The sequence below is a fragment of the Homarus americanus genome, unplaced genomic scaffold (assembly GCF_018991925.1).
Source record: "Homarus americanus isolate GMGI-L3 unplaced genomic scaffold, GMGI_Hamer_2.0 scaffold39155, whole genome shotgun sequence".
Taxonomy (NCBI): Eukaryota; Metazoa; Arthropoda; class Malacostraca; order Decapoda; family Nephropidae; genus Homarus; species Homarus americanus.
In genome coordinates, this window is record NW_024737042.1 from 18,188,076 (window position 1) to 18,211,260 (window position 23,185).

Sequence of the window (23,185 nt, forward strand, 5' to 3'; positions counted from 1 at the left end):
ATATATATATATATATATATATATATATATATATATATATATATATATATATATATATATATATATATATATATATATATATATATATATATATATATATGTATATATATATATATATATATATATATATATGTAACCGGTCGGAATTTGCTGGACTTTAATTTCTCACTTGACTTGGGGTTTATTAAAAATTAATAGATGGTAATGGCAGTGGAAGCGCCCCTTTGAGAAAAATCCCGAACCAGCACAAGAACACTTAAATCTACTTCACAAAATGAATTGTCCGTGACCCGTGGAAGGATAGCGTCTGTGACTGGGATGAATGAGACACACTGTAAAATTTAGACACTTATATTCCCTCCAACACTACAAACACAATCAAATAATGGTACACCAATATGCGCACCTCTTAACTTGAACTTAAAACACTACTCTGGGGAATAAAAGTTATACTTGATATAGAAATTATTAGAAACTCAGGCAACAATAAATTTGCAGTATTAAGAAATGTTGCTTGCACACATGAAACAGGCCTTAAGGGCTTTCAACAAAATAATATGTCACTGAGGAAATGGTAATAAAAAAATAAGAAATTAAATATTCTACATTGAATAGGCCTTAAGGGCACTCAACAAAATTATAGCACCCCAACAGCTGCACACTTCCTAACCTAACTTAACCACTACTCTGGGGAACAAGGTTATACCTGAGATCAGAATTATGAAGAACAATTAGATGCATTAAAAGAATCAAATCACAGTATCACTCTGGTTCCACTTAATGGCACAAACATTCAAAAACAATACTATCAAAATTATTTAGAAACTATTAAACTACACACGTCAAGATAATATCAGTCTGAGGAATGGTGTTAACTACACCCGTAATAAGGGAGATAAAATGTTCCTCTAGGTATCTCCTAGAGTCCTAGACTCACGGTCTCAGTGTGTGACCATTAATTTACTCAGATAGCCTCAGTGTACTCCCAGTGCGTCCATGGGCAGGAAGAGAGAACGCCAGCAGGTGTCTATGGCCAGTAGGTAACACTTCTAGCTGACCGAGGACACGTGGTGTTGTGCACCCGAGTGGTAAGAACTGATCACCCACTGCTGATGCTGGTCCCGTGTCGTTTTAGTTGTCGGGAGCACTCGTTCACTCAAGAGATCCTTTGCTACCCCGCTAAACAGAGACAGGCCTACACTGATCGGTCCAATGGCGACAATCGCCACCCTCAATCATCAACGGCAGTCTCAAACGGCAGTCAATCTCTCTCAGTCAACTCCGGTCAACTCCGGTCAACTCCAGTCAAGTGGGTTCTGACGGAAACCCTGAAATGAACTCACTGTTAGCTCTAGTTAACTTTACCACTGCCCTATCTAACCCTGTCTGAGATTGAATGAGACTTACTTGTTATACTGCAATAGCGCAGCACAGGTGACTAGGCCACGTGACTATTTCTGTGACGGACGCGCAGGGACGTCTTGCCTGCCTGGCTGCTCCCAGCGACTGAGGGCCAGCCAGCGTTGCGTCCTCTCAAGGCGTTAGCTTATGCCTACGTGACATATTTTCCGCCTAACTAATAACTCCTTGGGACACCCGTAACATTACTCAGACTGATAAACGATCTATAATAATTTCAAATTCAATAATAGTCCCTTACTTCATGAATCGCATCATTATTAATTCGGTAAATTACATTTAATATCATATAGGCCTAGTTCCGCAATCTCTCGCTATGAGCAGGCAGCGCTCTTTTCCCTCCCGCGACCTTGAACGCTCAGTGTTGCCAATGGCGGGGCATTCGAAATTACTCTGAAATTTCTGAATATTATATATATATATATATATATATATATATATATATATATATATATATATATATATATATATATATATATATATATATATATATGTAACCGGTCAGAATTACTGGACTTAATTTCTCACTTGAAATGGGGTTTATTGAATGTTATTAGATGGTAATTGCAGTGGAAGAGCCCCTTAGAGAAAAACCGGAACCAGTACAAAACACTTAAATTTACTAACAAAATGAATTCTCCGTGACCCGTGGAAGGATAGCATCTGTGATTGGGATGAATGAGACACACTGTAAGGTCTAGACACTTATATTCCCTCCAACACTACAGACACAATCAAATAATGGTACACCAACATATGCCCACCTCTTAACCTGAACTTAAAATTCAACTCTGGGGAATAAAAGTTATACATGATATTGAAATTATTAGAAATATTAAATGCATTAAAGGTACTAAATCACAGTATCACTTACAACAGAGAGGTGGAACCTCATCTGAAAAACAGTTCCCTCATTCGCTGGCATCAATTAGTGACACAAACATTAAAAAACAATACTATGAAATTTATTTAAGAAATATTTACTACACACAGCAAGACAACATCAGTAACTGAAAAAATAGTATTAACTACACACAAAAATATTATCACTATTATTAAGAAGTTACTGAGTCCACCAATACCCGTGAACCATGCTTCCAAACCTAACATATAGATTCCACATGCAACGGTAGTTTTTAAGGCACAACCAACGGGCACCCGTACTTTAAGGCCCAAACCAGCCTTTCTCAACCTTCTATCATTCATTCACTCAGCTGGCTTCACTTTACACCCAGTACATCCATGAAACGAAAGGGAGTGAGCCAATCAGACCTTGTTCAGTTGAGAGAAGCTTTATCTTCTCGTTAGTAAAAGGTTTTCATTAAGCTGCTTGAAGATATGTGGTATTGGGAGTCGAGGTAGAGGAAAGCTGCTGACCCCAAACGATCGTCAACAGGGACAGACGATGGTTCCACGTCGTTAGTTTTACACCCAGACAGCTGGTTTCACTCCAATTCTCACCATACTCAACAGCGCCGGCTCAAACTCAGGTGAGTGGACGTTCATACCGTAGACGTTTTCACACAGTGAACGTTTCATACCGCCAGTGGACGTTATCATACAGCGTGGGGTCTACAGAACCCTGAAAAAACCCGGGCTGTTAGATAATGTCTCACATCACCGTTTGTTCCTACAGCCCTATCTAGCTTTGTCTGAGATTGAATAAAACTTACTTGTTAATAATGATGTTAAATAAACGAAGGAATCAGTTCACGCTATCAGTCTCTCCTGGGTACAGAACAGAGATGGTCCTGCTAGCTTGACCTCTCTCACAACTCCCCAAGCCACGCTTGCTCTCCCAAGCGTCAGTCTGACGGAGGGACTTATTTCCCAGACGATTAACCGCTTCATTAGGACGTACTCAACATTTTCAGACTGAGAAACGATCTATAATTATTTTTAATTTTATAACTGATATTTAATTTCATAATTCGCCTCCAGATAAAGTCACCAGAGTATACTTAATATTATGTGGGTGCAGTTCGCGACTCTCTAACTAATGTTGATATGCGCTGTCCCCCTTCAGACGACCTTGACTCTCAGTATCGCCAATGGCGCCGCGTTTAAAAATATCTCACTGAAATTTCTGAATATTCCATATATATATATATATATATATATATATATATATATATATATATATATATATATATATATATATATATATATATATATATATATATATATATATATATATATATATATATATATATATATATATATATATATATATATATATATATATATATATATATATATATATATGCAAGTAATTCATTGTAGGTGAGCGTGATCCAAGTATTGTTGATAAGAAATATAAGAACATAAGAATGGAGGAACTGCAGTGGGCCTATTGGCCTATACTGCAGTCCTGTTTACACCCAACCCCTTATTGCTCATATGAGCATCCAACCTATGTTTGAGCAATTCAGCGTATTCGAGTTAATGATGATATTTGGTAACTTGTTCCATTCATCCACTACTCTGTTTCCAAACCAGTGTTTACCTATTTCACGCCTAAATCTAAATTTGTCTAATTTAAAACCATTGTTACGAGTTCGCTCCTGGTTGGATAATTTGAGTACCTTTGTAATGTCCCCTTTGTTTAGCCCTGTCTTCCACTTATACACCTCTATCAGGTCGCCCCTCGCTCTACGTCTCTCGAGGGAGTGCAAATTAAGATGCTTTAACCTGTCTCTATACTCAAGGTTCCTAATGCCCGGGATTAGTCTTGTCATTCTCCTCTGAATTCTTTCCAAGGATTCTATATCCATTCTGTAATACGGTAACCACAAGGAAACAAGAAAACACGAAGTTCCCAAGCTCTTTCGTGTAATTCACATCTTCAGGGATGAATGTCAATCAGTATCATGTAGAATTACACTGAGAGAAACTGTGTTCTTGTTTCCTTTGTATATATATATATATATATATATATATATATATATATATATATATATATATATATATATATATATATATATATATATATATATATATATATATATATATATATATATATATATATATATATATATATATATATATGCAAGTAATTCATTGTAGGTGAGCGTGATCCAAGTATATGTTGATAACCACAAGGAAACAAGAAAACACGAAGTTCCCAAGCTCTTTCGTGTAATTCACATCTTCAGGGGTGAGTACAGACTAGAGAGAGAAATACAAATCAAGGTGTATATATACAGAGAAGGGTGAGACCAGGTCCACAATGGTCAGGTATTAGGTAATGACCCTACTAATCTTTAAATAGCACACAACGGTTGGTGGTCAGATCAGATGGTCAGGTGACCTGGCCTTCTCACCTGGTCACAAATCTTCTTAATTACAAAATTGTCCAGCTTGTACATGCCGTTACTCAAATTCATGTTGAATGCTTCGGTATGTTTAATAAGACTAGATTCTATGATGTTCTTACTATCAATTGAATTACATGGTAATATTGAGGAGGCATTATCCTAGTCAATGCAATGCTTGTTATCCCTCAAATGAACAAACAGAGCATTGGATTCCTGGCCTGTCCTAACACTGTATTTGTGTTGTTTAATTCTAGTTGCAAGATCTTTACCTGTCTGGCCTAAGTAAAACATATTACATTCCTTGCAAGGAACTTTATAAATGCAACCAATTGTGTTGTTGGGGGAGTTCTTGATTAACATTTGTTTAACAGTGCATGAGTTTTTAAATGCCACATTGACGTTCCAGGTTTTTAGTTGTGAAGGAATGTGTGAGAAATTTTTGTGAAATGGTAATATTAAGATATTCTTATGGTCATGGGTGGGCTTGGGATCAGTTCTATAAAAAGTTTTCTTAGTAATGTTTAGGCATTTGTCTATGAAAGATCTAGGGTATTTAAGGTTTGAGCCAATATTATATATATATTTGTATTCCTCATCGATGAATTCCGGACTGCAAATTCTCAAGGCACGTAAAAACATTGTTGAAAATACTGACTGTTTGACTTTATTATGGTGGGCAGAATAATAATGAATGTATGAACACACATTAGTTGGTTTTCTATAAATACTGAACTTAAAAGTGTTACCTATTCTGTGTATCAGACAGTCTAGGAATGGCAATTTACAGTCTTGCTCTAATTCCACAGTGAATTTGATCGAGGGGGCTAAGTTGTTAAGTTGTGGCAGGAAAGCTTTTAGGTCCTCATTACATGGCCAGAGACATAATACGTCATCAACATATCTAAACCAGACTGCTGAGGGTGGTAAAATATTACTTAATAGTTTCTTTTCAAAGAATTCCGTCTATAGGTTGCTTCATACAGGTGAGAGTGGATTACCCATTGCCATACCAAATTTTTGAGCATAATATTCCCCATTGAATTAGAATTTGCAATCCTTAATACATAGTTTGATGAGTTCGATGAAGTCGTCTTTCGAGACGGGCAGTGAAATGTCATCCAGGGAATCTATGAGGAACTCTAGTAAATCATCAACTGGGACCTTTGTAAAGAGTGATGTTACATCAAAGCTGACCAGTTTAAAATGATAATTAATGTGTAAGTTATTGAGTTTATCAACCAGATCCATATTATTCTTGATATTGGAGTTAGAAATGTTGCCAACTAGGGGATTTAGTAAAGAAACAAACGATTTAGATAGTTTATAAGAGATTGACCCAACTGAGCTAATGATGGGTCTTGCTGGGTTATTGGGCTTGTGGGTCTTGATTACACCGTACATGTATGGCAGTGGAGGGGACGTTGAAGTAAGATGTTTGATGAGAGTAGCTTTGCCTCTCAATAGAGACTTCAGTTTTTTGTTGAACTGGGTGTTGACAGTGTTGAGAGGATTATTTATGAGTTTAGAATATGATGTAGTATCACATAAAAGGTCATTCATTTTTGAGATATAGTCATCTTTGTTTAAAATCACTACTGTGTTGGCTTTATCTGCTTTAGTGACATGTAGATCCTTATTTTTCTTAAAGGCTTGGATTGCTTTGGTGAATCTTTCTGGACAGTTTGGAACACAAGGCTTGGACATAGATGCATGCACAACACCTTTACACATGTTCACTTCTTCACTTGTCAAATTACTGAATTTCTCCAAATTGCAAAATGCTCTGGCTATGTCAACACTGTCGACTCCCTTGTTAGAACCATCAAAACTTAAACCATAGCCGAGGGCACCTTGATTTGTATTTCTCTCTCTAGTCTGTACTCACCCCTGAAGATGTGAATTACACGAAAGCGCTTGGGAACTTCCTGTTTTCTTCTTTCCTTGTGGTTATCAGCATATACCTAGATCACGCGCACCTACAGTGATTTACTTGCATATATATATATATATATATATATATATATATATATATATATATATATATATATATATATATATATATATATATATATATATATATATATATATATATATATATATATATATATATATACCATTACGACAAGAGAAATTGTGTGTGTGAGTTAAGGTGAGAAGGTGAGCATGACAATAATGCTTCTTGTGCAAGTCTGAGTATGTGTGTGTGTGTGTGTGTGTGTGTTTGTGTTTGTGTGTTCACCTCAGGTAGTGTCACGCACCAGGGATCAGCGTGAGCTTACGCCATGACATTCGAGATAAAGTATTTTAAAATTCCCGGGAAATCTGTGTTACAAAAAAATAAAAAAGGTTAATAAATATACGAAAGTTTCACAGAGAGGGAGACATATTTTACTTTAATGGAGAACTTGAAGAATGTTAATGTTATGATGTATTACTGTGATCTAGCATAATGACCTTTAAGTACGTAGTCCAGAATAGTACATACGTATACCAACTAATCTTTTGAGGTACAGTAGGTGTCTCTCTGTTCTCTTGACACACATTGACAATTATTTTTTATCCATACGTTAAAACTTTTCTAACTGTTCTTCTTTTTAAAGGGAAATATTGTAAACAAGATCTTTATCTTTGTTTTAAATGTATTTCGGGTATTTTAACCATCCTGGGTCTTTAAGTACCACCATTAAATTTCTTTCTACACTAGACAACAACTTTTGGAAATTAAGAGAGTTGTTTCTGCTGTTCTGGCCAAGTCAATCTTTGTAATATAACCGGACTCATCACTGATGTCTCCCCACAGATGTAAGCACGTTAGAATATATTTAAGGCAGGTAGCGACTACAATGTTAGATGGGTTCATTTAACAAGAATCCTCGTAATATAATTTTCTTGGAAGGGGGGGAATAAAAATTAAATACGTTTACAAGTTAGTTCGTGCAATAGGAGATGGAGGCTCTGTGAATGTTGTCGGTGAATCGAATGTAGGTAAAATATCACAACCTATCTTTATTTAGGCAATTATAAAAATAAATAAAAGGAATTATTTCCTGGGACGTTTCTCCCGACAAAAATTGAGACTTTTTCCCGGACACAGCGAGTCACGGTCATAACCTTCCTGATATTCCTCGATTTTATCATTATTTTTATTTTCGTATAAACGTGATTTTCTTATATCTTGTAAACCATCAATCAATTTTGTCAAGGATAAAATTTTACATTACATTACATTACATTACATTACAGTACATTACAGTTTCTGATATATTTACAACACCGTTGTGCTGGGAACTCGGTAAAAAGGCTGTCTGGGACCCGCATGTGGGCGGGCTCCCCCCACCCTTCAGCTCATAGTGAATGGGCAGAGAACCTGAGTTACAAGAGAGTAGTTAAATGACGTAGCTTTTAGCCAGGTCGTGGTCCAACGGATAAGCCTCCTGCCTGCCACTAGTGGTGATCCGGCATTCGATAACAGACACTCAGAGGTGATTATCGTTTTCATGTACTGTCATAGATTAGGCAAATTACATTTCCATTAATAAATCAGAGGTTATTGGTGTTAACGTTCATATCTTATTTTGATTACAAGTTCATTCTCTGTCCACGAGCTTAGCGAAATTCTCGCAGTGCTTGAAATTTTACTGAAAATAAAAGTGTTTGTTGACAGTCTGGTGCTTCCCAAGACAAACACTGCCTCTGTCACACACTTCCCTTGATACTCTCTTGATCCCATTAGTACCTCTCACCTCATCTGTGTTGACATTCGAGTAAATGCTAAGTCATATTTCTTGACATTTGAAACAGCCGCTTGACCTCAGAAAGCCTGATTAAGGCACGTGACATACACTAGTCGTGTGTGACAGTGAGTCACTAACCCAAAACTTTATGAAAAACTCATGGATCAATTGTCGATTAAGTATCCTGCTTATTTCATCTGATAATTAAGCCCCCTAACACTAACCTAACTTCACCCCCTGGTAGAGAGTGGTGATATTAAATGAAGGTAAAACATTAGCGAGTTCCAATATCATTTTTCTATGAGTCAAATATTCCATAAATTTTATGAGTAACGATTTTTTTATTTTTTTATTATGTTTTGTGATTTTTTAAATATATCGTATAACAACCGCGTCCCTGGGTTATTCTTAAGGCGCTACACTGTGTCATCAGAGTTTTGTTACATAACATAATGTTTATTTTTCAGTTTTCTAGCTGCATCAGTAAGCTCTATGATTACCACTCCAGATTGACTTACTGATTAATTCACTTACTGAAAGATCGTTTAGGCATCCCCGCCCTGATGTTTCTTATGGCTAGTGTCACGAGCCTGGGCGCTCGGGAACTCGCATAGCGTGAGGCATATGTTCACGCCTGCGTTTCATACAAGCTATTAATAAATTGTTAATTGTACTTATTATATTATTATTGTTCTTAGTTACTTAGGTTAATTGTATATTTATGTATGTTATTTATATGCATCATTGTCTTACTCTGTTAAGTCAACTCAAGAGTAATATTAATTAATTATATAAAATATCCAGCAAATGTCCTGAATCACGTGATATGAGACGCTCCTCCACGGCGTGGGCAGTAGCGAAAAACCCGTGGCATAGGTTAGACGTGTCCATTCGTTCTCTAGCCTTGACCCTTGTCTAGTGCTTTATCGAGTCTTCTGCAATGCCCTAGGGGTATCAGGTATTAGTGGCACGTTTAGTTAGGCCAAGGAAGGGATCCTGGTGGTAAGGAATCTCCTGTTTGGTAGGGATAATCATTTTGTAGTGATTGTTGTATATATATATTTCGTATGTCTTGTGTAATATAGTAATGTTAAGTAATATTTGTTTGGTCTAACTCCTTACAGCATATTTTCGCCCTTACGGCATCACTCTTATTTTATTATACACTTACTTATTCCCTTAAATTCATGTTTGCTAGTCATTACTCCCTTTAGAACATAAATTGAATTAATTAATTATCTTCCCTTTTGTGATTCACTTATTTCAACTGTTCTTACTTTTTCAAGTACATTTAGTTGAGTAGGTTTTTGGTGAGGATAATTATTGCCGTGTTCCCTATTTGTTCCTTTATTTGTTAATAACTTGGGGTAGGATTCACTCCCCAAGTATAAAGGGTAGTGGGATTGCGACACTAGTTCTTGGTTATGTTATGAGTTTTCATCATTATTATTAATTTATCATCCTGGTCTTCTATAACTTGAAGATTTACTGTCATTATATACTGTTAAACGTCATTGCCATATGTGTCTTTCTGTGTGTGATTGTGTATGTGTGTGTCTGTGATCAGGGTGGTGTAATGTGTATAGTGTGGCAGCATTATGTTAGTGTTAAGGCGCAGGCTTCCATTCAATTTAAGCTACCACCGTTGGCTAACCCTCATGGTGAACGGGGAGGCAGGCTTGTGCACGTCTTCCCCAGCCAGTACACAGCCTCGTTACCATCAAGACTCCTGTTGTGCCTCCTCGTGGGAACGCACGGCAACTTGGTGCCTCGCGGCCCCAGGCTAGGTCGGCAGGGGATCTCGGAGCAACAGTGGGCCCCAGAAGGACAACACATATGTTGACACGTCCTGGGCCCTGGCATCTACTAACCACTGCCCCGCCATCTTGTGAATTAACCTTGGTAAGTATATGGCTATGGGAGTAAACCCTGAACGAAAAATCCGTGGTGGAGCCCCGCATCAGGCAGACATGCTTATAGAGCTCCAGTAAGACCCCAACGGTAGAATAAGCAGAAGAGGTTGTATGTATATTATGTATGCTGGATTATATATTATGTATGTATATTATGTATGTGCTCCATTTATGTATTATTTATTCAGCCTAGCTAGCAGCGTGTGGCAATGTTATTACCATATCCCACATGCTTAATTAATGTGCCTGGCGACGTATGGAAGCTGCTAATGTATCACTTGCCATACGTCGTCTATGGTAGTTGACCAGGACCTTAGCTAGGGAGCAGTGCTATCCACCTCTGTGTACATACTCTTATCCAGTAAACCGAACCTACAAAACTATACAGGTGTTTGTGTTCTCTCCTGTATATAGAACTTATTATTCAGAACCTAACATGGCGCAGTGTGTAATCTTACTGGATTATTACGAGTGATAGTGCAAGTTTGTGGAAAGCCGGCTTATGGACTCCTTCCCTGCGTCAACCGCCAACCCGGCCAACCGCCGCCCGTCATCCCTCCTCGAAGAATTTAGCAACTTTGAGCAGTGTCAGTGACAGTGATTTTCTGTGAAGTGTTTAGTGCATTGTGTGTTTCGTGCCATTCATGTGTGACCTTGTTTTAAAGGAGTTCCAAGGTATACGGCATGTTCTGGGCATTTGTGAGGAGTAGAGTTCAGTGCACCCTTCTCTGACCGCGTCCTGAGGGTAACTGGACTGACCGCAAGTCGCCGCGCTTCTCCCTCCTCTCCCTCCCAGCGAGACGCTGCCCAAGGCGCGCACACACACATACATGTACTAACACACTGACCGCGGCGATTGCCTTATATATATTTGATATATATAACCTACTTATCTGTGTATTTAATTAATTTTTTTGTCTGAAATCTTGTTGATACGACGGGCTGACCGGTCAACACTGATTTAAGACACAGTACACAGATGAAGTAGTTATGTCTCATGCCTTACGTAGCCGTGGACCCAGCGCCTGGATGAGTCAAGCGGATGATAGTCCCCCAGAGATGGATGACCAGGCCGGCCACGACGCTCCAGCCCCCACAACATCGCGCAGTCCTTCACCTCAATATTCAGCGTTGTCTCCAGAGATAATTGCTTTACTGAAGTTTATGAGAGATGAGAGACGCGAGGATGAAGCTCACAGACGTTTGGCGGATGAGCACAGAAGGCAAGCAGAGGCAGAACGAGACCACCAACGGAGATTGGAAGACAGTGCACGGTTTGAAGCCTTGATATCTCGCCTCACTGTTAACCAAGCCCCCGGCTCTAACACTGCCTCGGTACTGACTGGTTCAGATACCCCATCAATGCTTCCTTCACGCCCCCCAGCCCCACCTAAAGCAGCAGCTCAAACACCGCCCATCTTGAAGCCTGATGTGAATTTCCAGACTTTTCGTGAATGGCGGCGACGGTGGACTGACTATTCTACAATGGTGGATCTCCAGAGTTTGTCACAGCCTAAACAACTCATCCAGCTGCGTATGTGCCTGTCCTTGGAAGTTCAGCGTGTCTTAGAACATACGTTGCAGGTACCCCCAACCTCTTCGCTGTCTGTAGAGGAGGTACTGGACGTTCTACAACGGCACATCAAAGGACAGCAGAATGAAGCTCTGCGCAGGAGGGAATTGTTTAGCTGCAGACAGATGGAGGGTGAGTCTTTTGACGCTTTTTATGTACGTCTTAAGAGAGCCTCGGAAGAGGTAGATATATGTCTAGGCCACCACCAGCAGTGCGAGGAGACCCAGTTGAAGCAGGTGATCCTGATGGGTGTTAAGGACGAGGAACTTGTCCAACGCCTCACCTCCCTCGACTCTTCCTCTTCTCTTCAGGATGTGCTGACGATATGTCGCTCCTATGAGGCTGCCAGGTGTGCCACCTCTGCCATCCGTGCTCCCCCTACAGCTGTACGCGCTGTTTCCCGGCATAAGAAGGACAAGAAGTCTGCTCCTACGCCTTCGCCCACCACGCCCACGCCCGGTTCATTTTGCAACAACTGTGGTAAGCAGCACGGAACACAGGTGTGTCCAGCTGCTAGGTCTACCTGCAACAGTTGTGACCGTAAGGGCCACTGGTCACTCACAGTACGGTGCCCAGCCAAACGCGTCCAGTGCAATGTGTGCGGTCGTCTGGGCCACTATGACAAGTGTTGCCCTTCCAACAAACCCAAGGGACAGCGTCGGCGGAAACTTCAGCTCCCTTCCACCAGAGAGGGCCGCCCACAGTCTTCCAATCAGAAGCATGACGACCCTGGACAACGCTCGAGCCATATTAGGAATGTGTGCTCCCCCCCGCGTCCCAGGACCAAAGTCCCCCAGTACATCAGTGTCATTGTGACCTACCGCAGTGTGTCATCCCGTCTTCAGATGTTGCCCGACACCGGCGCTGATGCTACAGTCATCGGTTCCCAGCATTTACAATGCTTGGGGCTCTCTCCAAGTGATCTAGGACCGCCCCCCAAGGATCTCCGCTTTATGGCAGCTGGTTCACAGATGACCCCAGCCCTGGGTTCACTCCAAGCACAAGTCACCTTTGGCAACAGGTCGTGTCAAGCCTGGATTGATGTGCATAACGGTGTCCCGACTCCTTTGCTGTCCTACAGACATTGTCAAGAGTTGGCCATCATCTCCCAGGACTTCCCCAAACCTATTCTTGAGGTAAAACACGCCAACAGGGTGCAAAAAGGGAGCAGCAACGACCCTGCTGCCGCCCTACCCCTGCCTCTTGCCAGTGACACCTCTCCTTCGGATGCTCGGAAGTACTTCCTGAAGGAATTCAGCGACGTTCTGGTGACCAAGTCCGCTCTGGAATCCAAGCCTCTCAAGAAGATGGCAGGTCCCCCCATGAGGATCCACCTGAGGGACGACGCGAAGCCCTTCGCTATTTACACCCCTCGACTGGTTCCCCTGGCCTTCCGCGAGGCGGTCAAAAACGAGCTGGACTCCATGGTCGCCCAAGAAATTATTGCACCAACCGGCGATGACCCGTCTCCATGGTGTCACCCTATGGTTGTCGTCGCAAAACCTAGAGGTGGTGTTCGGATCACCACTGACCTCTCCAAGCTCAACAGCCAGGTGTCTCGTCCTGCGCACCCTTCTCCCACGCCCTTTGCAGCTATACGCAGTGTGAACCCGAAGGCGCGCTTCTTCACGACGATGGACGCCCTGTGTGGATACTGGCAGATAGAGCTTGCCGAAGAAGACCGACCACTCACAACTTTCATCACCCCGCATGGACGTTACAGTTATTGCCGTGGCCCCATGGGATTCGCCGCTACAGGAGACGCTTTCTGTCTTCGAGGTGATATGGCTCTACAAGGTCTGGCAAACTGCGTGAAAGTGGTCGACGACATACTCGTGTACGACGAGGATTACATGGATCACCTCCACCGTATCTACGAGGTACTCAACAGGTGCCGGAAGCACTGCATTACCCTAAATGCCGACAAGTTCGTTCTGGCCAGCTCTTCAGTTGACTTTTGTGGGTACACCCTTTCAGGGAATGGTATCGCAGCTGACCCGGAAAAGGTCCGCGCCATCACGGATTTTCCCACCCCTGCTAACCTTACCGACTTGAGGTCCTTCATCGGTCTCGTCAACCAGTTAGCAGAGTTTTCGTCGGACATCTCCGCAGCTGCTCAACCACTTCGCCCCCTGATGAGCCCCAAGAGGACATTCCTGTGGACCCCCGACCACGACAAGGCCTTCCAGCAAGTGAAACAGGCCCTGTCTCGTCCACCTGTCCTCGCCACGTTTGACCCAGCCTTGCCGACAGTTCTGCAGACAGATGCCTCACGCTTGTATGGCGTGGGATACGCCCTACTGCAGGATCATGGTGGAGGGCAGTTCCGGCTCGTCCAGTGTGGCTCGCGTTTCCTCTCTGACACTGAGACGCGCTACGCCACTATTGAGTTGGAGCTGTTGGCTGTGGTTTGGGCGATGTCCAAGTGCAGGTTTTACCTCATAGGCCTGCAACACTTTCACCTAGTGACCGACCATCGCCCGCTTGTCCCGATCCTCAACCACTACACGCTAGACGCCGTTGAGAACCCTCGCCTCCAGCGTCTGAAAGAGAAGCTCTCGGCGTACATCTTCACAGCAGTGTGGCGTGCTGGTAAGGAGCTCTGCATCCCTGATGCCTTATCCCGCTCTCCTGTCAGCCGCCCTACTCCAGAAGACCATGTGCTCGACGCCGACCTCGCTCTTTCCGTCAGGACTGTGGTCACTCTCCATGCCGTCCAATCCCTTCGTTCGGACCTGTCACCAGATGACGACAAGGCAATGGAGGACCTTCGAACAGCGGCCCGAGATGACCCTTCCTACGTCCGACTTGTCGAGTGTGTGAGGAATGGATTTCCTAGCAACCGCTACGATCTTCACAACACCCTGCTCCCGTATTGGAAACTCCGCGATGAACTCTACTGCGACGGAGACCTTGTTCTGTACGGAGCACGTGTAGTTGTCCCTGCTGCATCACGTCCCCACGTCTTGGCTCGCCTTCACGACAGTCACCGTGGAGCTGAGGCCACCAAACGACGTGCACGACAGACTGTGTTCTGGCCCGGCATCAACTCCGACATCTCCAATGTTGTCCGTGCGTGTGAGCCCTGCCAAGTATTACAACCCAGCCAGCAGCAGGAACCCTTCATGAGTGACGACAACCCCACCCGCCCCTTTGAGTCTGTGTCAGCCGACTTTTTCTGTGTGTCAGGAAAGTCCTTCCTTGTTATCGTCGACCGTCTCTCTGGTTGGCCGGTTGTCATCAAGTGCAGTAATGACACGACGTCTGCCGCCACCATCAGCAAGTTCCGCCACTACTTCCGTGACGTGGGCGTTCCTGTGCGCCTGCGAACCGACGGAGGGCCCAGTTCACAAGCCGGGACTTTGCTGTGTTCCTTGACCGATGGGGAGTCCGGCATGTGTTGTCATCGCCCCATTACCCGCAGTCCAACGGCCACGCTGAGGCTGCTGTCAAATCCCTGAAGCACCTCATCCTTAAGGTGGCCCCTTCTGGGAACATTGACTGCGAGGCCTTCGACCGGGGTCTTCTTGAACTCCGCAACACACCTAACTACACCGGACGCTCCCCTGCCCAGGTTTTGTATGGACGCCCCCTTCGTTCTTGTGTCCCTGCTCACCCTCAATCCTTCTCCAAGGAGTGGCAGGCCAAGACAGAGGATTGTGATCGCCGAGCCGCCGAACGTGTTCAGGACGTCGTCGCCCGCTACAACGACCACGCCCGTTCTCTCCCCAGGTTGAGTGTCGGCACCCAAGTCCGTGTTCAGGACCCGACCTCCCTACGTTGGGACAAAGTAGGCGTAGTCATGGGTCTCGGTAGGTCACGGGACTACCAGGTGCGGTTACCCAGTGGTCGTGTGTGGTGGAGGAACCGCCGTTTTCTCCGCCCCGTAACAATGCCTTCTGCTGACCCCGCCACCAGTGTTGAGTCCCATACCCTTCCCAGTGATGAAGTCCCTCGACGCTCAGAACGGATCCAAAAGAAAAGGTCCGCTCAAGACTTTGCTATGAGCGTATAGGGGGGAGGGAGGTGTATGTATATTATGTATGCTGGATTATATATTATGTATGTATATTATGTATGTGCTCCATTTATGTATTATTTATTCAGCCTAGCTAGCAGCGTGTGGCAATGTTATTACCATATCCCACATGCTTAATTAATGTGCCTGGCGACGTATGGAAGCTGCTAATGTATCACTTGCCATACGTCGTCTATAGCAGTTGACCAGGAGCCTAGCTGAGGAGAGCACTACTCTCCCTTGTGTACATACTCTTATCCAGTAAACCGAACCTACAAAACTATACAGGTGTTTGTGTTCTCTCCTGTATATAGAACTTATTATTCAGAACCTAACAGAGGTGACCAACATGGGAACCTAGCGACTACACCGCCTGATGAAAGCAAAACCCAATAAACTTGGCGATTGGCAGACCATTGAAACTCTCCCTACCCCCAGTTGTTGCAGCTACCTGCATCACTGGAGCACGAAAATGGAGAGCAAAGATATGTGGTTGCAGCCTCACCACATAAATCAATTCATCCCCAAAAGCCCTCTGGCGACATGGGCGGCATAGATAAGATGGTCGTTTATGCACTGGGATCTAGGCAGCAATGCAATCCGGTCCTGCTCACCCCACATGGGGAGGGGGCTAGAAAAGGTACCCTAAACATAGCCTGCCTAAAAAAAAAAAGAAAAAAGAAAAATGACCGGACAACCGCACCTAGTAAGGTCATCCTAATGCGGTCGAAAACAGAATCGTAATCACAATGGAAAACAAAAACAAATCATATAACCTCTTATGGTCGTTGGATGGGATGAGAGGATCCTTCTGGTTACTGACGCAAATGAGAATCCTGAAAGAATTACTGCCCATGTGGCAAAAAAATATCTCTAGATATAATATCGACATAGCAGTCATTAGTGAGTCCCAGCTCCTGGATGAGGGTGGATTCACGGTCCGAGGGTCCGGATAATACTTTCTTCTGGAAGGGTAAGCCTGCTCTGAGAGAAACCACATTTATGGAGTTGACTTTACCATTCGTTAATTCATCCTACCTAGGTTAACGGAAATGTGTGCTGGGGTCAGCGAGCACCTCACGATGCTCTGAGTCTCACTGAATTACTCACGACATTCCTTCTTAATCAGTGCATATGCCCAAACACTGGATGCAGAGAATGATATAAAGGAGGCCTTTTACTCCAACCTTGATAGTCAGAGAATATAAGGTTGTGCTCCTACGTGACATCAATGCCAGAGTTGGCAGAGATACTGACTTATGGCAGGAGAAACATAGGGAGTAATGGAGTGGGCAAATGTAATACCAACGACCTACATCTCCTTAGGCAGTGTGCTGAATACAACCTTACTATCACCAACACCTTGTTTAGGCAGGCATTTCATTGCTTAAAGCATTGTCAATGAAAGAGATCGCCGAGATGTCCTCATCACCCAAGCCATGCGTGACCCAGACCACTGTGACACAGATCATCGGCTCGTCTGAACAAAACTCCCCCTTCATGTCGCCCCAAACAGATGAAGGCAACAAACCTCCAAAAGAGGTTTTGATACCAAGACTGAAATATCAAGTAGCAGCACACTCTACCAGAGAGCAGCTCGATGATGGGCTAATAAACAACCCAACAACAAACAACTCCAATATGAATGCCGAATGGGGTATCCTCAACGCTCCCATCAGAAAAACCAGGAGAGAAACCCTCTGCCAGATCGAAAGAAAACACCAGGAGGGGTTTAATGAAAATAACCAGGAAATCAAAGTACTCGTAAATTTTATACGTGAAGCTTTCACTGAACGGCAAAACAACCCTCAGTCTCAGACCAAAGTTAATACCTTCCGCAAGAAGAAAGCAGAGGCCCAGTGCGAACTTCGCACACTAATGAACGAATAGTTGATAAATAAAGTGTGTGAAACGCAAAAATTGGCAGATCATCACAAAATTAATAAATTTTTAAATTCCACTAAATCAATGTATGGCCCAATTACTCATGGCGCGGTCTCCCCCCGCTCATCCAACGGTAACACACTAATTAAAACGAAAAATACATCCGTCAGTGATGGAAAGAACATTACCAACCGAAACACCAATGTAGATATCCTGGCTACCCAGCAGGTCCCTCAGCACCCAGAGCTGACCCAGCTCAACTATCCTCCATCCCTGGATGACGCAGCACTGCCTTGAAGCAGATGAAATTAACAAAGCTATAGGACCTGATAGATTGCCAGTTGAGGTGTATAAAGCAGGAGGGTCTCTGCTTACCAGGAGTTTCGACTTTTTCCAGGAGAATATATGGGACAAAGAGGAAATTCCTCGAGATCTTCAAGACGCGTATATCGTCAATAGTTGTAAGAACAAGAGAGATCGGTCAGACTGTGGCAATTACCGTGGGATTTTGCTGCTGTGCGTAGCTTGCAAGTTTATCTACTGAGTCTTCGTAAAGACTTCTACTTGAGGCGTAAAACTTCCTCCCAGAATCTCAATGTGGCTTCAGACCATCACGTAGCACCACTGACATGTTCCTTGCTGCCCACCAGATACAGGAAACGTGCAGAGAACAGCGTCGTGACATGTACATGGCTTTCATCGGCCTGACTAAGGCTTTCTTCGACTCTACCAACAGGGAATCCCTCTGGCGGACCCTCAGCTGTTTTGGCTGCCCACCAAAATTCATCTTAATTGTGAGGCAGTGTCTTGCACAGTGGCACCCAGTACGAGTTATTCCCCATCCAAATGGGGGTAAAACAAGGATGTGTACTGGCACCAACTCTCTTTTCCATTTTCTTGGCTGCCTTCCTTATATACTCATGCCAGTGAGAATTTAACCGGCGGGGTGGACATCTAATACCGGATTAACGGACTTTTCAACATAAGACGACTCCAGGCAGGAAGAAAGGTGTTAGTCACTTCCATCACTGAACTTCAGTATGCAAACGACCTCATCCTAGTCGCTCATACAGAATTCGACCTACAGTAGCTCCTGAACACCTATGCAGATGCGTAGGCACACTTCGGCCTTGAGATGAATCTACATAAGACTCAGACTCTCTTTCAGCCTGCAACTGGTTCATCCACACGTTCACCATCCATCCAGCTTAATGGTACTACCCACTTTCAGTATCTCGGCTCCCACCTGTCCACCACCGCGGACATCGTTGAAGAGATTCAACAGTGCATCAGATGTGCATCCCAAGCCTTTAGCAAACTCCGTACCCGTGTCTTCAGCTGTAGAGAGCTGGCAAAATTATCTACAATGTTACACGTATATCGGACAGTGGTCCTTTCCACCCTGCTCTATGGCAGCGAGACATGGGTCACATACAGGAAGCATCTCAGGGAACTTAAGAACTTTCACCAACGTGGTCTACGTTTCATCCTCCGAGTTAGCTGGGAAAGCAAGAGAACAAATGCCATTATTCTCACTGACACCTACTGTAGGAGTATCTAGGCTACCTTTATCCATGAACATCTACATTGGACTGGCCATGTTATTCGCAACGAACGACAGTAGACTGCCAAAGCAGCTAGTTTACAGTAACCGAACGAAAGGTAAACATAACTCTGGCGGGCATTGGAAATGGTTTAAGGATAGTCTTAAGACAAACCTAAAAAAGTGTCAAATCGACTTTCTCACTTTGGAGATTATCACTTCACACCGTAATACTTGGAGGAGCACCACGCGAGAACCTGTAAATACTTTCGAGTTAGCCTGACTGCATACTAAGGCAGACACGCGCAAGCGCCGGAAAGACGCTGCTATCGCCCCTCCTGCACTAGATGTAGCCCTGCACACGTGCTACATCTGTTGACGGCCCTGCCGGTCCCATATCGGCCTCTCTAGTCACCTTAAAGCTCACTAACGAAGGTGACATCCTTAATAATTCATATCATTGTATCATAGCTGGATGATCGTCATACTTGATTCTGAGTGACAGCAAGGTAGTAGTAATAGTAGTATTATGCGAGCTCACACAGGTAAAAAAAAAGAGGAAAATGTCCATCTCTGTACACAGCATTATATTACTTAGTCTTAATAATGCATCCCTGTGCCATCTACTGTACAATATTGGTAAATGTTGATTTGAGCAGTAATTTGTCCATCTTCGACTGAATGGTATGTCTATAAATGGTGACAAAAATAAAGAAAGCAATTAATAAAATAAGATATAATTAATTTAGAAGGACAGCGTCCCCCCCCCTCCTCCCTCCCTACCACTCTGTCGGCATGGAAAACTATTTATTTAACAAGTATTTGCTTAGGGTGGTGTCCTCAGTGTAAAGCATGGGGAGGTTAGGTTAGGTTAGGTTAGGTAGTAAGCAACTATCAAACAGGGAGGTACTTTCGCCTGGGAAGATAGTGGAAGCATAATGGTAGACCCTGCTGCCCTATGGCATCACGAAAATCGTGACCAAGTCCCAGGTTGCTGATCTGTCTTTCTGCCTCATTTACACACACATTTGCAGGGTCTTAATTGTCTTTCTTACTATTGACAACACAACATATATAACCGTACTCACTCTTGATCTGTTCTATTCTTCTACTCTTTTATTCTCCTATGTTATCAGTTGACAATTATATTGAAGCGCGGCTTTCTATAATGGGTCCGACTGGTCGGGAAGGTTGCAGACTGAAGCACCCACCTGATCATCATCAAACTACTGGGGCCTCAACTGATGTCACCGCGGTTGCCGGAGGATCGGCTTTTTTCACACTTCATTTTTCCAACATTCGCGGCCTTGGATCCAATTTTCCTTCTGTGGAGCACCGTCTATTAACCTCTTCCCCCGACCTCTTGCTACTATCTGAACTTCAACTGACCAAAGAAGCTTCAGCCAAACCTTTTCAAGCCTCCAACGACAACCTTTATACCTCTTTCCGCTCTAAGGGAGGTGTATGCGCCTAACACGTACACCTATAGCTCGACTTATGGATCTTGAATCTTCTCTTTAGGATGTCATCTGGTTCAAAATATCTCTACCAAATGTGACTATTTTTCTTTGTTTCCTATACTTTTCTCCCAACTCTACCAACAATTTGGAACTGTTTGGCTATCTCACTTCTTGCCATGAATCGTTGTTAGCCGCACACCCCAATACCGAGATCCTCTACCTCGGGGATTTAAATGAACATCACAGAGAGTGGTTTGGCTCTGCAAGGGATCACCCAGGTGTAACTGAGGCACTCTCTTTTTCCTAATTTAATGATCTGCAACAAATTATTAAACACCCTACACGTGTTCCTGATCGACACGATCAACTTAGCAACATAAAATCTTGATCTTTGTGTTACCTCTAACCCCTCACACTATTCATACTCAATTCTGCCCCCTAAGGGTTTTCTGATCACAATCTTATTTATATTAAATCAAATTGGGCACGACTACCTCCCCCACCTCCCTCTAAACGTCAACTATGGCACTATCGGAAGACAAGCTGGCAATCTTTGCGAGAATTCTTCTCCGACTTTCCTTGGGATGAATGTTGCTTTTCCTCTCGGGACGCCTCGGTATGTGCTGACAACATTGCTGGGGTTATACAGGGTGGTATGAGTGCATTTATTCCAACTTCTAACAAAACTTTCACTTTACAATCATGGTTTAATCGCTCCTGCTCTCTTGCATGTAGGGAGAGAGTTGCTCTATCTCCTTCTCCTATTACCCACTCCTCTTTCATTACTTCTAGGAATCGTTGTAAGCGTTATTTTATAAAAAGAAAGACCGCTGTCCTAATTAACTCTTCTTCCAAGAAATCCTTCTGATCCTTAACCAAAAACATCTGCATTACTACTGCACTCCTTCTTTTCCTCCTCTCTTCCGAACTGATAATTCTATAGCCAACTCTCTCCCTGATAAAGACACTGTCTTTGGCACCTTATTCTCCTCTAACTCCACCTTAGACAATTCCAACTCTCTTCCTCCTACCCCTGCACCTCCTACTGAACCTATGAACTTTCCTATAATCTCCACTCGTAGGGTTGCTGGTGTGTTATCCAGGTTGGATGTGAGTAAGGCGCATGGACCGGACGGAATACCCCCTCGTGTTCTGATGGAGTGTGCTGAAATTCTATCTCCTGTGCTTGCTCGCCACTTTTGCCTTTACCTCAAAACCCAAATTTGTCCTTCTTGGAAGCATGCCTTGGTTCAGCCCACCCCGAAGAAGGGTGACCATTCTAACCCCTGTAACTATCGCCCCATTGGCCTAACTTCATCCCTCTCTAAAATTTTCGAAATTATCTTAAACTCTCATTTTCTCCGTCACATTGAACGCCTTTTTCTTTTGTCGGATCACCAGTATGTTTTTCGCCAGGTGATCTGCTCTCCTATTGCACCCGTCTTTGGTCATCCTCTCTTAGAGATTATGGGGAAACTTTCGTCGTGGCCCTCGACATCTCCAAATCATTTGACAGGATACAACACAAGTCTTTGCTTTCTAAACTCCCCTCTTATGTTTCTCTCGCCCACTTTGTTCTCTAATTTCTAGCTTCTTTGAGAACTGATACAAGGCAGTTGTTGTTAAAGGATCGACCTATTGCTCCTTCTCTACCAATAGTGGTGTCCCACAGGGTTCTGTTCTTTCACCTACTCCCTTCCTTCTTTTTATCAATGATTTACTTCACAATACATCTAACTATATTTATTCTTTTGCTGATGATTCCACTCTTCACTCTTCTTCACATTTTTCCCTTCCCCTTAATTCTCAAACTAGATCTGTTTCCAGAGCTGATGTCGTTTCATCTATCAATGCGGATCTGTGCAGCATCTCCGAATGGGGAGGTAGAAACTTGGTTAAATTCAATAGTAATAAAACTCAGTATTTACCAATTACACTTTCCAAATTAGATGGTCTCCCACTAATCACATTTCCTCCAATATGTCATGGAAGCCACACATCCACAACATTGCTAAAGCTGCCTCCCGAAAGCTGGGAATGCTGTACAGATGCCGTAGCTACTTCACTGCTGAGCAGTTTATAAGTGATTCATTCGTCCTAACTTGGAGTACTGTTCTCATGCAGTAGCTAGGGTGGCTCTTCTTCTGCCAATTGTTAGATAGGGTGGAATCAAAGGAATTTCGTCTTATTAACTCTCCCCTTTAGTTGACCTGATAAAAACAATTATTTTACATCTTCAGAATTATTCAACACTGTAATTCAACAATAATCTTTCTTCCCTTTCTCTTCGCCCCAATGTTGCATCACTCATTCTTTTTTACAGG